The sequence below is a fragment of the Phyllostomus hastatus genome, unplaced genomic scaffold (genome assembly GCF_019186645.2).
Source record: "Phyllostomus hastatus isolate PE091 unplaced genomic scaffold, TTU_PhHast_1.1 phas_scaffold_182, whole genome shotgun sequence".
In the NCBI taxonomy this organism is placed as follows: domain Eukaryota; kingdom Metazoa; phylum Chordata; class Mammalia; order Chiroptera; family Phyllostomidae; genus Phyllostomus; species Phyllostomus hastatus.
This window is the reverse complement of record NW_025334013.1, coordinates 3,722,918-3,738,047: the sequence shown is the minus strand read 5'-3', so window position 1 is coordinate 3,738,047 and position 15,130 is coordinate 3,722,918. Positions and strand designations below refer to the sequence as shown.

Sequence of the window (15,130 nt, the reverse complement as noted above, 5' to 3'; positions counted from 1 at the left end):
GGCCGGGAGAAGAGTCACTGGTGCTCGGGAGACGGGTGGAGACCGGGCGCCCTCCGCCCTCTCCTGCTCCCACGTCGTCGAGACGAGCTGGGGGTGGGGGGCGGAGCCGGGCATTCGGGAGAAGGCCTGCTAAGAGACAGCCTGACGTCCCGGTAAGAACCTTGGACACGGTTTAAACCCAAGGGTCCGAACCAGGCTGAGTCCACTCTGACTGAGTCCTTGAGGTGGGCACCGAGCCCCGCTCAGTACTCACGAGGGTCACCCCTGGGGACCCCGGGGCACAGAGAGGTTCTGTGACTCACCCCAGGCCACACAGCTGGACAGCAGCAGCAGCGCCTGGATGAGAATCAGACGGTCTGTGTCTGAGATACTGCTTCTAAGGGCCACTTCCTAGCATCCTCAGAAAGCCTCCAAGGTCCCAGGAGCCCCCAGAGCCAGGTGAGCGGTGCTGACGAGGGGTCTCAGGCGGAGGGGGCTGCCAGGGCCCTTCCGGGCTCTCGACGCAGAAACCCACGGCCGCCCCACTCAGCTGGTGCGCTCGGCCGTGGGAACAGCCTCCGACGCCGCGGACCCACGGCTGTAGGGTCTGCGCCTGGGGCGCCCCCGTGGGAGGACGGCGCCCCTCCTCCTCCTGCCCCCCCACAGCCCCTGGTGTCTCATCGCTGGTGACAGCTCCCACGGCCTATGCCCTGCACCCCGGGCAGGGGCTCTGCCTGGCTGTGCTCCCCAAACCTGTTTCTCAGCAAAGGGTCTGTTCTTCCTCCGAGGACAGATCTCCCCTGTCCCCCCCAGTCTTCTCAGGAGGCTGTCCCCCAGTTCTGATGCACCCCTAGCTCTCCAGGGTGCACAGCGCATAGTGGGTGCTCAGTGCTGAACGGACCAGGGGGAGGACAGCAGCCTTTGTCCGCTCGTAACGTCCCCGCTGGGGCTGCTCAGCTCCTGAGATGCTGGCGCCCGGGGCTGCCCAGGGTCCTGCCGGGGGTGCGGACCAGGAAGGCTACCAGCCCCCGCCCCCCCCCCCCCGTCTCGGCCACCCAGGAGGCCCAGCGACAGGAGAGGTCTGGGGAGAGAGAAGGTCCCGGAAACATTTCTGGCCTGTTAGGGTCTGACTCCAGGGCTGGGCCCTTCCCAGGGAGCCTGGGAGGTCACCTGGGGCTTGTGGGACAAAACGGCCCAGACCAACCCAGTCCATCCTGGCGGGGGGCGGGGAAGGGGGCGCTTGTCTCCCAGGCCTCTGGGCCTGGTCTTCACTGCTCCACCCCCTGGGCGGGTGGCGGTAACCAGCACGTCAGTGCCAACTGGGATGTCAGTTCGAGCCCCGCCGACCCAGCGGTGGGGGGGCTCTCCCAGGGTGGGCTCTGGTCTGAGCGCTGTGTGCCTGTCCCCGGGCAGGGCGCTTGCCTGGAGGGCACCCACGTGACCTGGACGAGGCCTATTTCTAAGCAGCAATGACTTAACAGTGATGGTCAGAGACTGTGGGCCCAGCAGGCTCCCTGGTGGGCAGGATAGCTTTTTCTGCCGCTGGTGGCCGCCCGCCAAAAGGCACCCTGGCCTCTCCACCTGGCGACGAATCTTTACAGGCGGCGTGTGGCCCACGCAGTGGGCCAAGGGAAGGGCCCCGGGTTCACACCCCCCCACGCCGAGATGCGTGGCCCTCATACCCCAGCCCTTTGTTCTCTGCCGCGCCTGCTGACGGCCCCTCGGGAGACCGGGAGGGGACCCAGGCAGCTGTGTCTGCACCATCCAGGCCTCGGGCCTTGGAGCATTTTTATGACCAAGTTATAAACCTCTGAGAAATGGGGTTTGTAATGGAAACTCTGACACCTCCTAAAATATATCAGCACCGCTGGGTGCTCCCAGAATACAGCCCTAATTTATAAACCACTCAGGGGTCCTGGGCCATTTTGAAACTTATGGACAATAATCCAGAAATAGAGTAACCAGGAGGAGAAAAAATGGTACAAGTGTCTGTGGACTATTAAGTCTGCTGCGGCCGGCGGTGCAGAAATCAAGCCGGTGCCACAGTGTTCGGTCTCTGCCCTGAATCCTGGTCTCCCCGCCCCAGGCGGCACCAGCCCTGGCGCGGGCATGCGGCCGGGTCTTCTGGCCGGGCGCCACTCTGTTCGCCTTCCAGCTGTATTTTTAGCAGGGGGATTGGACAGAGGCGGGGAGGGAAAACACGGTCCTCCGTGTTGTCGGATGGGACGCGTGTGCCTGTCAGAAGGCCCCGCCGTGCTGTGATTTAACTGGGAAGCAGTGGAGGAAGCCGGCGGTTCCTCCCCAGAGACACAAGCTTATCACCAAACGGTGGTGGAAGCGCTGACGCACACTGGACGTGTGCCTTCGGCTCGGGGACGCGCTTCTGCGCTCCTGCCTGGGGCGGGCCCGCAGGGGACTGGAGGCAGGGAGGCCCGGGCCAGCCTCCCCCGGAGCCGTGGGCCAGGAGGGGGCCCTTCCACAGGCCCAGGATGGGTGGCCAGGCTCGGGGCTGCCCACCGCATCCAGTCCTGGTCTCGGCACGCTGCTGGCCCCTGGAGGGCCTGGCCTTCCTGCTCAGCAGCTGGGTGTGCTACAGGAATCAGGGTGGGGACACGCGCCCAGGGGTCCCCCGAGTGTAGCAACGTCCTCCTCTTCCTCAGGGGCTAGTGCTGGGTGCCCTCTGATAGTCCCACTCGCTCTCCTGCGCTGGGGCTCCTCCCAGCCCTGCCGCCTCCCTCCCCGGTCCTTCTTCATCAGCTCATTGCCCGCAGCACGCACCTGGGGGCGGGTGCCACGACACACAGGGCTCAGGGCCTGCTCCACGGGGAGTCCAGCTCATGAACGAACGGAGGCACGAGCGTGGCTTCCCCACCCACTGCAGCCCACGCCCCCTGTGCTCCTCTCCTTTGGCGTGGAATCTCAAACGAACCCCGCACTGACGATGAGCTGAAGTCACGGGCATTTGGGGAGGTGGTTTCAAACCACGGCAGCCCCATAGCCCAGTTTCCAAAGGCCTCATAGACGCCTCTCCTGATGGAGATGTGCCTCCTCTCCCCAGCACCACGGCCAGGACAGGGGTCCTGAGAAAAGGGGTCGGCAGGGGGTTCTGGGGGGGCGACTGGCCTGGCACACTGAGGGTCGCTGGGTCAGGGCCCAGCTCCACTTCCTCTGAGCGAGGGCCTTCTCTCCTCCGCACCAGCAGTGTGGCAACAGCACTGGTCCCCACCTCCTGAAAGTGTCCGGCCGATCTTGCGAGCTAAGCGACGTGCTTAGCTCCTGTGCGGAAGAGAGTACTCCACAACCTCGCTGGCATTGTCACGATTCGCTGCAGGGACGTGTGACAGGGAGCAGAGGCCCCGAGGCACGAACCAGCACTGAGTCAACCACGGGTACCCAACGTCTGCCGCGTGCGCCAGGCAGAGCTGCCGCCGCGTGCCAGCCGGAGAGACAACACAGGCCCTTCCTGGTGAAACCCGTTAGGGGGCTGGGGGCTGGGGGCTGGGACTGGGGAGGGGGTGCACCTGCCCGCTGGGAGCTTGGACGCTCTTCGTGGGTGTGCAGCCCCAGGCACACCTCCGGGGATGCCTCTGCTCGTGGGCCCCCCGGGCGTCGCCACGGCGGCTGCTCGGTGCGGCAGCTGCCGCCGCTCCCTCCACCCCCGCTCCCCTCCCGCGCTCCCACTCACGGCTCCTAGGAAAATGCAATTTGAGTCAAGCCACTTTCAATTACTGCGATGCAGTGTTCTGAGCCCATGAGGTAATAGAGGGCCTGCGCTCCCTCCTGGGAATGTTTGGGGTTTTCCAGGCGCCGGAGGAGACAGAAAAAGGAAGTGGAGCTAAGTGCTGCCTGGGGGGTGGGGGGGGCGAGCAGCTCAGATGGACCCTGGGCTGGGCCTGCGCCCTCTCCTCCCCCCCGCCGCAGGCTGTGCTGGAGCGCTTGTTGGCGAGGGTGTGAGCGCGTGGAGTGTGTGTGTGTGCAAGGGTGGGTGACGGGCGATGAGTGTGTGAGTGTGCAAGTGAGCGTGTGAACCCGAGAGGGAGGCTGGATGGGCGTGCTTGAGGGGGCAGGAGTGTGCGAGGGCGTGCCCCCGGGGAGGGTGAGCGTGGGTGCGTGAGGGAGTGCTGGGAGGCCTGGGCCTCCACCCTCGGGGGCAAGGGCCTGGCAGGGTGCCCTCGGGGTGAGCTGCTCGCCCGCCCTCCTCGGGGTCGCTGGCTCAGGACCCTCATTCTCCCCAGAGCACTTGCAATATTTCCTCCGGTTTCGGGGGCGCTTGTTCCATTGCTACCCCAAATCCTGACACTGAGGCCCTGGTCCCCCAGGAGGCCTTAGGGCACACGGGAGGGCCAGGCTCGAGGGAGGGACGCGGAAAGCCCCAGATGGATTGCACGTGCAAGGGACACGGGTGGGAGGTGTCGCTGGGGCGCTCGGAGGAGAGCGAGTCTCTTGGGAGGGCGAACTGCAGACCGTGGGCACCCCTGCTTCCTGGCGGCTGCGGATCAGAGCGAGGGTGCGCCCAGCCGGCCCGTCGGAAAGGGAAGCGGCTGCGAGGGAGGGGCTGGGACAGTTTCTCGGCGCCTGCACCCGAGGGGGAGCCTCCAGACGGCCTGCAGCTCGGGGTCCGCTCCCCCGCAAGCTCAGCTCAGACACAACCACCGGCAGGGAGCAGGAAGGGCAGCTGTGAAGGAGCTGGGGCTCCCGCCGGGCTCCCCGCTCCGTGCTTTACAGATGCGGCCCCACCCAGCGCCCCAGCGGGTGTGCGAGTGGGCTGAAGGGCCGCAGAGGCCCTTGCCGGGGGGTGCCCAGCCGTGAGTGCCGGGCCTGGGATCAGAGCCCACCTCTCCACCCTCACCGCGGGCTGTCCTCGTGGTCTGCCCCTGGGGGCCCTGAGCCCCGGTGGCCGGCGTTCCCTCCCCTGCAGGCTCCCAAGGGAGCCCCGGCCTGGTTTCCGGGCCTCCGCCTGGGCCTGCGGCACTTCTCCAGGACACGAGGCTGGGCGCGGCAAGGGCACCGCGCTGTGACCTGGAACTGGGAGCCCCTCTGGGAGTGCCCCTTCGCCCGCTCTTCCCCTTCGCCCTCTGCATTTTCTGCAGCCGGGGCCCAGGCACGGGGGCCCTCTGTGCGCCTGCGCCACTCCTGGCCCCAACCCCGGCCTGCGGGGCACTCTCATTAGGATGAAGACCGGGCCCCATTGGGGCTGCGCTGGGGTGGCCTAAGCAGCCGGAGGGAGACAGCAGCTCCTGCATCCCTCCCTCCTGTCCCTGCCACTCACTGGCCTCCCGCTCTGTGCCGGCCCGGGCTGAGGCCAGGACAGGGAGGCAAGGGAAGCTCTGACCGCCTGGACCACCGGGCTCTTCCCTCCGGGCTCCTCGGAGCCCAGCAGCCCCGGGGCTCGGGGGCGGCGCGGCAGGGGCCACGCACTTCTCCTCAGCCCCGAAAATCTTCTTCTGGGTGCAGGGCTGTGAGAAATGTCTGAAGATAGTAACTGAAACTTCACTGCACTTTGCCCACTGAATTCCGCAGTAAATTCCTTTCTACTCCGTGACCGGCTTCAGCTCTGCATATGCACCAGATCCCCACGAATGAGTGCCTGCTGTCCTCACCTCCTTACGGTTCCCTGAGCTCCCCGGGAGTCCTGGGGCTCAGCTCCTCCTCTGAGGCCCCCCCTGCTCCCCGGACCAGAGAAGCACATGGGCCCCTCCTCAGGGAAGCAGGGGCCGGAGCCAGTGCTTGCTCTCCCAACCCCCTGCGCGCCCCCACACCCACACACTGAAGAGGCCGTTTGCAGCCCGTCGCCTGGCTCCCGCCCAGGCCAGGGACCAAACAAACACTTGGAATTCGCAAGGAGCTTCTGCTGAGCTGCCGGAGCCCATCAAATTTTTATTGAATGCATTTCCTCTGGAGAACCTCTGTACTAAATCCTGCCTAGGCTGTATTAGAGGAATAAAAATTCTATGCACAGACTTGACTGCAAATGTTCCTTCCCGGAGCAGGGGACACACTTTCTCAAAGGCCGCTGCTTTGCACAGAGGCTGGGCCCGGGCTTGTCCTGGGCCAGGGACTGAGGGAAGCCGAGAGTGCGGGCCCCAGGGAGCTGGACCTCCCCTTCCATCCCCACGTGAGCCGTCGCCATGCAGGGAGGTGCTGCCTCCCAGCCCCAGGCCTTCTCGGGGACAGAGCAGTGCCCGTGACCAGTGTCAGGGACGACGCAACGGGAAAGAGCCTGACGGGGGCTCCAGCTTTGCAGGGTGGGGCGTGGGTGGCCTGACGGACCCTTCAGGGGCCATTGAGCGGGTGGCCTTGGGGGACACAGCAGACACTCCTCGTCCTGCATGTCTGGGTGACGGGTTTGATGTTCAGGGAGACACAGGGACAGTGGCCTGGGTGGGCTGGGCTCTGTGTCCCCTGGGGGTGGCACCTGGCGTGGCCTCTGGGCCTCTCTCCCCAGGCTTTTCCCAGGAAGGGAGCAGACCCCCCAGACGGAAGCTCCTGGGCCACCTCTAGCGCACGCGTGTGGACGACCAGTGGCCCTGGGGTGTGGGGCTGAGATGGGGGTGGGGTGGGGGACCTCCGTCCTTGGCTGTGCTCAGGCCCGGCCCACATGTAGGGAGGTCAGAAGGCAGCCTTCTGGGAAGCAGGATGGACAGGAGGACCACTTAAGTACCTTCCTCTAATGGGGACCACAGGATGGGGCAGGGGACATGACAATCCCTCTGCCTTTATTTTCTGAAACCCTCACTTCTTAATTACAGCCGATTCCAGGCGAGAAGGGCCTGGCTGAAATGCTGGCGATCTGTTCCCAGGGAGACGCTGCAGTGGCCTTGACGCTTCAGCGTGGTGGCGGTCACCAGGGGGCTGAGCCCGTGCTGCACCAGTGAGCTCCTGTGTGCCCTGTCTGCTGCACAGGGACATGGACACATATGTGCACACACATGTAGTCAAACACACCAGCCCATGCAGGCTGTGACGGGCTCATAGTCATACCAGCTCACACTATACCTCCCCTGCAACCCCCCACTCTTTGGGGTGGACACAGCCATAGCCACGTGCTTTCGGAGGGCCTGCCTGCAGGCCGTACCACACCCAGGAGGCCGTGCGCATGCGCCACCGCACAGGGAGCCCGGCACCGGCTCTCAGTGCCCCCTTCCGTCCCTCCCGTGCACCGGCCCACACGTGGGCTGCTTTTCAGAGACGCAGCCTATGCAGGCAGCTCAACTACTCAGACAAAGAGGGGGACAGCCATGGGGCTCAGAGCGGTCCCTCCAGGTGCAGCGGGCCAGCTCTGCTCAGGCTGCTGCGTGCTGGCTGCCGGGGGGGGGGTTCGGAGAGCTAGTCCTGCCCCAGGAGAGACGCAGGAAGTGAGTCCCCAGTGCCGAGGGCCAGGCAGGGAGCTTTCATCTACCTGGGATAAAATTACAGCCGGGAGGCACTCTGAACAAGACCAAAATAGATAACCGGAAAGACACGGCCCTACTGTAAATTCCCAGGATTTGCTGCCTTTCCTGGACTGCTTCATCCTTGAGAGGCTCCGGGAGAAGTTCTGTTTGGACGGACGAGATCCATGGGCCCCACAGGAAAGGGTACGGGCCCGTGGTTAACAGAATCCTTGTCAGCAAACCTCCCCGACAGCCACGCGTGTCTTCACGCCGCACCCGGCCGGGGGCTCCTGGACACACCAGTGTGGAGGCAGGCACAGCGTACAAGATGTGGCTCCTGGCCCTGGGATGCTAGCGGGCCCCACCAGCCCTGCGGTGACAGGCCGGATGTCAAGGGCTCAGCTTGAACTTGGACCCTGCCATGTTCCAGCATGGCGGACACTGGCAGGTGGTTGGTGAATGGAACATTGAGACCCAGAGATTGCAGAAGGGGCTCTGAGGTCAAGAGTTCATGGCTCCTTCTCCCCACTGCTCCCCACCCACCTTCTGAACTTGGCCCTCCCCCTAAAGAACCCAGAATGCAATGCAGGAAGCAAAAGAACCCTAAGAATAATGACCTAGGAATGACGAGGCCCAATGAGAAAGTGTGCTCAACTACAGCTTGTAAGCACCCGCCTGGTCCCGTCTCTCACTGGGGTGCAGGGCGCCTTCGGGTACGACCTATGACCGGAGTCTTAATGATTTGTGAGCTTACACCTCCCACTGGTCTGCAGCCCCCAAGGAAGAATCTGGTAAGTTTGAAAAGATGGGGGCTGTCCTTTGGGGGTGACAGCATGGAGCTCAGCAGAAGCTGGGATTCCTCCTGTCTTGTCAAGAAGCAGGAGTGGGGTTGGCCCACGTCACGCCCCACCCTTAGCCCCGACCCTGCTCTGAGGACATACAAGTGGGGAGGAGGGGTCAACGCGCTCTGCTCCAGGACAAAGTGAGCTTGCTGGCCAAGGCCACCAGGCTTGGGAGCCCTTGCTGTTCTCCTTCCGGCTGACCGCTCGCTTCCTGTCTGGGACCCAGGGCTCTTGACCCCTGGCCTACACCTCCCTCCGCCCCCAGAAGCCTCACTCAACTCCCCCCCCCCACCCCCCCACGCCTTCTGCACCAGGGAAAGCGTCTGAGCTCTAGTGACTGGGCCTTTCTGGTGGATGCCCGCAGCGCAGGAGATTGAATTCATTCATATTTCCAGGTGCTATACATTCAGATGAAGTTCTCTGGGTCTCCTGCCCAGAAAAGGATAAATATTTCTGATCTATAGCAAATGTGTTTTCCCTTAGCTAACATCTTGGCAGGCAAGTACACTAATCTCCCAGGAAAATCTAGGGCCTGAATAGCAAGCAGATTTTTTTTTTCCCTGAGCAAATAGAAATTCTGAGTTGCTTTTTTAATGCTGCCTTTTTTTTTTTTTTAAGCTGCAGATCTGGAGAAAAATCACAGTCCATTAAATCTGCATCTCTTGAAAGAAAAACCCAGAAGGCCACCTCCCCATCTAAGGCAAAATGCACGGAGTTTGAAAGCGTGTTTAAAACGCATCAGGGGACCAGCAGCCGCCCTGCGTTACCTCGCCGGCCAGGGCAGCGGGGGCTTCCAGCAGCCCCCGCGAGACGGGACAGGAGTCGCCAGCAGGTCCTGCTCAGCCTGGGAAGCTGGCGTGAGGAGCAAGGCCAGGTGTCCCCACTGGCCCATCTGTCACTGCCAAGGCCTCTGCTGCCCCCTGCCCCCTCCAGGTGCCATGTGACCCCACAGCTTAGCAAAGAGCACACTCAGCAAGACGGCAAGCTCCCTGGAGCACTCTGCTCTTCAAGCAATAAACCAAAGGTCGCAGGAGGACTTACGATGCGTGGGCCCACTGAAGTGTGCCAGGCACCGGGCCCCGCCGAGGGGCGGGCGCTGCCGTCTCTGTGTTACTGCCGTGGAAAGGTCTCTCCGATCCACTCTGCTGCCCCTCGAGCTGCCCTGGGCTCCGTGAGTGGGAGCCAGGCGGGTGGGGAACCCCCACCCTGCCCGAAACCTGCTCGTGTGCAGGTCTGAGCTGAGGGTCCTGGGCCTGCAAAAGGCGGAGCCAGCTCTCCCAGCCTCCACAGGCGTTACCCATGCCAGCCCTGCCCAGCCCAAACCAGGGCAGAGCAGAACCTTCTGGAACAGCACCTTCCCTCCATCGCACCCGCTCACTGGGAGGTTGGGCCCTTTCTCTGGCCCTTTCGCTCTGAGGGGGAGTCAGTTGCTCTGGCTCTGCTCACTCGGGCCACAGGGAACCGCCCGCCCCACCCAGAGGACCTGCTCAGCACATGTCCGCCCGGGCTGGCCAGCATGCTCTCTACGGGGAGGGTGTCCCTTGGCCGAGGAGGCGAGCATCCCACCGAGACAGAGCCCTCTGCTCTAGGCCCGGGCCAGCTGGTTGACCTGAGCCTGCAGGTCAGAAGCTCAGACCCCCGCCCGGTGGAAGTCCGGTGCAAACAACGTGCCCTGAAGCCTCCCAGACGCAGACTCAACCGGAGCGCGCGGTCTCCGCTCCGTGGGCCGCCCAGGGCTCCACGGAAGGGGGCCGTCGCCCCGCGCACTTGGTGGCACCCAGGAGCAGGTAAGCAGCCGGGGGAGGGGCTGCCCGTCACCGCGCCGGCTTCCCGACAGGAAGTGGTGTGAGTGACTCCGTTTTTAAACATTATTATCCTCTTGAAAGCAAAAGATAAAGGATGCCTCAGAGCAGCCAAATTGCTTTGGCTCGAAAATCATTTTAAATACCATTTCCTTTAACAAGCCTATTGCCTGGGCAACGGATCCACGCTATTCATTTTAACCTCAGTCAGTAGGAAAAAAAAATCACTGAAGTGCTTGTAATTATGTAGCCCCCTCCTCCCCTCCCCACCCAGGAATGTTAACTAAGGACCAAGACGAGTCTACCCTAATCCTATTCCAAACGGCCCAACGGTCACCCGGCCCGCTGACTAGATCGGGGGCTGCTCCCCTCGGTGTCCACTCTAAACCCAACATGGGGGTGCAGGGCTCTTTCTGGCTGTTCCCGGAAAGTGCTGGAAGCAGCCCTCCCCTCCGTGGCTTGAGTTCCGGAATGTGCCGGGTCGGCGCTGAGGGTGAGCAGGCCCGGACGTCTCCGCCTTGAGGTCTACACGAGGAGGGAGGGTGGTAGGTGGAGCCAGCCTGCCTCCGTCTGGGGCAGGGCCTTCCTCCGTCCGGGGCAGGGCAGGTGTGGGGTCGCCACTCAGGCAGAGGCAGCGGGGGGGGGGGGGTGGACAGGGTAATCTTGGGAATTACAAAGTGGAAGTGCTAAAAAAAAAGCTTGGGGAACTTGAGATAGACAGGTGGAGTGTGCTGCAGTCTCCTTGTTGTTTGGGAAAGGAGAAAGGCGTTTTCTTCGGGGGACGTGCAAACCAACCAACCAACCAAAAGGCCCGCGTGCGGCGTGGACGGCGCGCAGGAAGAGAGCCGGGCTGGAAGGGGAGCCGCGTGGCGGGCTCGCCCTTGGCCGGCGGAGACACGTGCGCGGAGCACAGAGCAGGGCTTGGCCGCTGAGCCGGGGGTACCTGCACCGCTCTGGCGCCAAACCCTCGGCCCGTAAGGCTCAAGGTCTCCCCAGGGAAGGCTACGTCCCCGGGGAGAAGGTGGCCCCTCTGGCCCGGGCGGGCTGCCCCCACGTTCTCGGGCCTGCCTGAGGCCACCAGTCCTCCTTCCTCGCAAGTGCAGGGGAGCCCCCCACAGGCAGCAGCACCTCCCAGCCCCGACCCCGGCACAGACGGGACACAGACGTGCTTGGGTGCCAGCGCTTCTGGCCCGCCGGCCCCCTCTGCTGCCTCCTCCACTGCCCGCCCCCCCCACCAAGGCAGACAGGCAGCATTTAAAGCCCCTGCAGGTGTTCACCGTTCCGCTTCCAGGAGGGCTAACTTGAGCTTCCTGGGCCAATGCGGGGACCAGCGGCCGCCCAGTTTTAACCGTGTCTATTACAGGAACAAGCTCTTAAGCTGCCCAGCGAGGAAGCTTGACGTCGGGTTTACGGGGAGAACAGGCTGATTCTGGGTCTGGGAAAGAGCCATTTATGTGGACCGCACTCGGAGACGCGGACCAGAGCGCTGGGTCTCTCTTAGAGGAGAAAGCAGCCACTCGGGGCTCGTCAGCTGCAGCCGCACAGCGGGCTGGCCAGCATCCGAACGTGAGACTTCTCCGCTGGGGCCTTTGGGGACTGCTGAGAGTCACCCCTGTGGCTGCCGAGCAGCCAGAAGCCAGCTGACGACGCTAGCACCCGTCACCCCTCCTGCTCAGGGGACCGGGCATGGGGAAGTACACAGGGACACGGCCCCACCTCATCTGGGTCACAGAGTGTTGTTGGCTGTGGGATCTCGGTGCGGAAGCCGCCCTGTCTAGCAGGGGCCCCGGCCCTGCGGGGCGGGGAGCAATGGACAGGAGGGCCGTGGGGCCGCCCTCTGCCACAGCAGCCCCGGGAGGGTGTGTCTCACTGCAGAGAGCCCTGACACGTGAGAGGACACAGAGTGGTCCCCATTCCGTGTTCCGGGACCCCCGGGGCACGCCTGAGACCACAGATAGAACTGCACCTCATAGATGCTGTGTTTTCTCCTCTCCAGACGTATCTGCGATGGAGTTTACAACTTCTCTTGGGTACACCTGAACCCCTACTCTCGTGCTTTGGGGCTGATAGTAAACAAAATAAAGGTGACCCGGATGCAAGCCCTGACAGACAGTGACAGCCGATCTGATGACCGAGACAGCCACCACGCAACTAACGGGTGGGCACAGAGGGTGGGGACCCCGGACGAGGGATGACTCACGTCCCCGGCAGGACAGCGAAGGGTTTCATTGTTTATAAGTCAGGCACAATAAGGGATGGACAACAAGGCCCTGGCTGGCATAGCTCAGTGGATTGAGCGCGGGCTGGGAACCAAAGTGTCGCAGGTTTGATTCCCACTCAGGGCACATGCCTGGGTTGCAGGCCACGGCCCCCAGCAACCGCACATTGATGTTTCTCTCTCTCTCTCTCTTTCTCCCTCCCTTCCCTCTCTAAAAATAAATAAATAAAATCTTTAAAAAAAAAAGAGATTGACAACGAGAACCAATGATGAAATAGAACGATTGTAACAATATACTGTCATAAAAGTGATGCAGATGCAGCCTCCCCTCCTCCCTGAAAGCATCTCACCGTGCTGCCCGCGCCGCACGGAGACGCTGGGCGGAGGGGTGACCCACGTCCCAGCAGGGCGCGGCTGGGCGGCGCGAGATTTCACCATGCTGCTCAGGACAGAGCACACAGTTTAAAGTTCATTCCTGGGATGTTCAGTTTCACATGTTTGGGCCGCAGTGGACCGTGGGGAGCTGAAACCACGGAGAGCAAACTGTGGGCAGGGCGGAGGGCACCGAATCTGCGGGACGGCGAACCACAGGACTGCCCCGGGCCCTGGGGACGTGTACGCCTGCCCCACCCCTGACCGGCTCCCTGAGGTCACGGACAGCATCTGCCTTGTGTGTCCCTGTGTCCTCGGCACCCAGCCTGGGGCCCAGCTGCTCATGACACACACCGATGCCTGCAGCGTGTGACCAGATCTCCAGGAGCGGGCATTCCTGCGGTCCCTTCAGTTACCTGGACACGATCCTTAGGGAGTCTGCACAAACAGTGCCAGGTGAATTTTAGGAAGGGGATAGCAGTCCCACAAGGCCACCAGGAAGGCTCCCAGCCTAGCGTCTGGGCCAGAAGCACCTCTTCTGGGCCACACCCCCTCTCTGGCCCCAAGTCTTCTGACCTTTGGGCCAAGAGTGTGGCTGTTGAGAGCTGCCACGCTCTGCGACCTGGCCTTGACACGCTCCAGGTAGCTCTTGGGTTTGTGGACTATGGAACTCACATTCAGCGGGCTTGGGGGGAGGGTGACCGGAGAAAGCAAAGGCCGTTCAGGAAAACAAGAGCAACCTGGGCCGAGGCCGGGCCCCACCGGGAGCCTGAGCAGTTCTGTTCTTTCCCCCGTCTCCCGGAGGAGGCAGGGAACCCCACAGGATGTCTGAGAGCTCATGGGGCCGGGCGCGGGCAGCGGTGCAGTGGGGGCGGGCGCCAGCCAGGGGTGGGCACTTCGGCTCCAGGCTTTGCCTGGCCGTGGGGAGACGCCGTGTGCCGCTGGGGGTCCGGCCTCTTCGGGCCCCCGTTCCCATCCTCCAGACGGGGCCTCCCACGCTCTGAGGGGCAGGAAGGGGGGAGGGGGCGTCGCCGCTTCCTCTCATCTCCCTGCTCATCTCTGCAGGCTCTGCGACTCCGCCCGCCCTTCCCAAGCCCTTTCCTGCGTCAGGAGGGACTCTGTGTCCAGTGCAGGTTTGGCGAACTCCCTCCTTTCCAAAGCTCAGAAAGAGCGTGAGGTGCGCAGTCAGGTTGTGTCTGCATGAATGTCCATCATCCCCAGGGCAGCAGGTGGCGGGCTGTCAGTTCGGACAAAGAAACCAGGGTGTGACGGGCAACCGGCAGACACCGGGCCAGGTGCCGTCCACACCGAGAACGCGCCGGGCTTCCCCGGGAACCACTTGCCGCCCCCTGCCCCCCCCTCGGAACCTGCCACCTTCCACTCACATGGCCTTTCAAGCCGGTTTCCGAGAAAAGTGTAGCCTCAGTGTTGATGAATAATGTATAAAGACGTCGGAGAGAAAGCCTTGCTCCGTGGACTGTTTTCAGTCTTTGAGGCAGGACTTCCCTGCGTGCCCACACCCCCCCCTTTAGCAGAAAGGGGGCTCCGTGCCCCCTGCCCTGCAGGCTGGGCCTCTGCGGGGTGCAGGGTGGCGAGGGCGTGTCTGGGAGTCTCTGTGTTATCTGTGTGTCTGTGTCCCGTGTTGGTCTCTGTATGTGTATGCGTGCATCTGCATGTATGTCTGCACGCACACATCTGTGTGCATCTTCGTGGAGAGATGGGCAGAAGGGCTGGGTGGATGAGCTGTGGTCCCTGACTCCACCCTCTCCCGGTCCCTTTGGTCCCGGACACCCAAGGAACGGAACTGGGGGCTGATGCGGGCGCTTTGGGGGGGTGGGTGCCGGAGACCAGGGTCTGGACCCACCGCGGGCTGCTCCGGGCCTCCGCCCCATCCTGCCAGGAGCGCGCGTGGGCCCAGCCTCCAGATGCTGCTGGCAGGATGCCCCTGGTTCCCCCAGCAGCCCAGGGCGGGGGCCAGGGGCTGACGGGCACCTGGTGAGTCACGCGGTGGCTACCAGACGAGAAGGGAGAGCTCGTTCCTACAGGCGGCGTGGTTTATCCCCCGGGGGACGTGCGGACGGTGCTGAAAGTGGCCACAGAGCGAAGGACTCGGACAGGAGGAGGCTGGGAGGCAGGGGCAGTTAACAGGGTCAAGGACGGGCTGGGCCTGAGTCCCCTCCCCGGGGGGCTCACGAGGAACGCTCCTGATGGTGCGGGCTTCAGGGTGTTCGTCCAAGTCCTTCGTGCCTTTACTGCCCGTCAAGGGTCCTGCGTGACACTTGTCACCGCAGAGAAGGCGCTGTGTCTGTCCACTGTGCAGGCCCCTGCAGGTCTGGCTCTGAATATGCGTTTTATTTCTCGTGCGTTCTCCGGGATCGTTAGGAACACTCGCATGCGCAGACTGGTTCTCGGGGGACGCCCCAGGCAGGGCTGGGGCTAGGCGAGGCCGGGGGCGGGGGACGTGCCACAGGCAGGCAGGTCAGGGGGTGTGCAAATGCTCAGCAGTGAAAACAAATGCTGTTTCAATGCAGCCTTTACACAAAT

General features: G+C 63.3%; 1 protein-coding gene across 11 annotated transcripts in view; it reads right to left on the bottom strand.

Moving 5' to 3' along the window:
• The window catches only part of CAMTA1 (calmodulin binding transcription activator 1), a 731,766-nt gene that overhangs the window by 183,064 nt on the left and 533,572 nt on the right, over window positions 1-15,130 (bottom strand). The window lies entirely within an intron of this gene.